Below are 1,853 nucleotides of genomic sequence, written 5' to 3'. Positions count from 1 at the left end.
TCTGTGCCAACACGAAGTTATCCTTTAAAAGTTGGAGGACGACTTGTTCATGTTCGATGTGATGTTCCACTACTTGAACCTTAGAATTTTCTCTTAAATATGATGTGATGGATGGTGGCTGATATCCATAAAGTGCCATAAATGGGGTCATTTTTGTTGTTGTATGGAAGGAAGTGTTATACCACCATTCAGCCAGAGGCAACCATTTGACCCATTGTGTCTGTTTATCAGATACAAAACAACGAAGATATCCTTCCAAACATTTGTTTACTATCTCAGTTTGCCCATCAGATTGAGGATGATAAGATGAGCTATGAGCTAACTGAGTGCCAAGACAAGAAAATAATTTTGTCCAAAAATTTCCAGTGAAAATGGGATCTCTGTCATTTACAATAATATTTGGGTTTCCACGTAGCTTTTGAATTGTTTCCATAAATGCAGTAGAAACTGTACTAGTTTTAAATGGATGTGATAATGCACAAAAGTGTGCATACTTGGTAAGTCTGTCAACTACCACCATGATGACAATCTTTCCCTCATACTTGGATAAGCATGTGATAAAATCCATTGAAACCTCCTCCCAACATTGGCTTGGAATGGATAAAGGTTGTAATAGACCCGGTGTCTTAATCGTTTCAACTTTATTTTTTTGGCAAACCAAACATTCCGCCACAAACTTTTGAATATCTGATTTAAGGCCCTCCCAAAAAAATTCCTTCTTAACCTTGTGGAAAGTTTTTAAAAATCCTGAGTGCCCTCCTAAGGGAGAAGTGTTCAATTCCATAAGAATCTTTTGTTTTAGTTGGGAATTCTTACAGAGGTATAAGCGATCTTCGTACCATAACGAATCATTTTTCCAACTAAATGTATCAGACGTACTGGAGTCTTGTTGTAACTTTCGAATAAGTGCCCACACTTCTTTGTCATTCTTCCATTCCTCCCTTGCTTCGTTTATCCAATCTGGTTGGATGATAGAAATGGCGCACAACAATGCTTCCACATCCTCATCCTTTCTTGAGAGTGCATCTGCAACCACATTTTGCTTTCTTTTTTTGTAGATGATTTCGAAGTCATAACCCAACATCTTTGTGACCCACTTTTGTTGCTCTTCAGAAGATAATCTTTGTTGTAAAAGGTATTTAAGGCTATCATGATCTGTTTTTACCTTGAAGTGTCTTCCCATTAGGTAGGGTCGCTATTTCTTAAGTGCATGGAGTATTGCCAACATTTCCTTCTCATAAATAGCTTTGTGTAAAAACTTTCCCTTGATTGGACAACATTCCACAATAAAGGTTTTTGTGAAGTTTGGTGTAGCTAAGACCGGTGCTTGGCACATTGCCTCTTTAAGATGCTCGAAGGCCTTTGTTGCTTCTGGAGTCCATGAAAATGCATCTTTCTTCAATAATGTTGTTAGAGGTGCTGCTATTCTCCCATAATTTTTAACAAACTTGCGATAATACCCTGTCAACCCGAGAAATCCTCGCAGATGCTTTATGGATGTGGGGATTTTCCATTCCTTAATGGCTTTAATTTTGCTAGGGTCTACCTTAACTCCTTCATGAGATACAATATGACCCAGATATTCCACCTTTTGTACTCCAAAGAAACATTTGGATCTTTTTGCATATAATTGTTTCTCCTCCAATAGTTGTAGCACCCTGTCAACATGTTCAACATTATCCTTCCAAGACTTGATGTAGATTAGTATATCATCAAAAAATACTAACAAAAATTTCTAAGGAATGGTTTGAAAATGGAATTCATCAAACCTTCAAATGTTGAAGGTGCATTTGGTAAGGCCAAAAGGCATGACCAAAAATTCATAATGACCCTCATGAGTTCTAAATGTTTCA

The sequence above is a fragment of the Pinus tabuliformis genome, chromosome X (genome assembly GCF_031772625.1).
Source record: "Pinus tabuliformis cultivar Carrire ecotype Pingquan chromosome X, CPIR1, whole genome shotgun sequence".
In the NCBI taxonomy this organism is placed as follows: domain Eukaryota; kingdom Viridiplantae; phylum Streptophyta; class Pinopsida; order Pinales; family Pinaceae; genus Pinus; species Pinus tabuliformis.
This window is presented reverse-complemented; position numbering follows the sequence as displayed.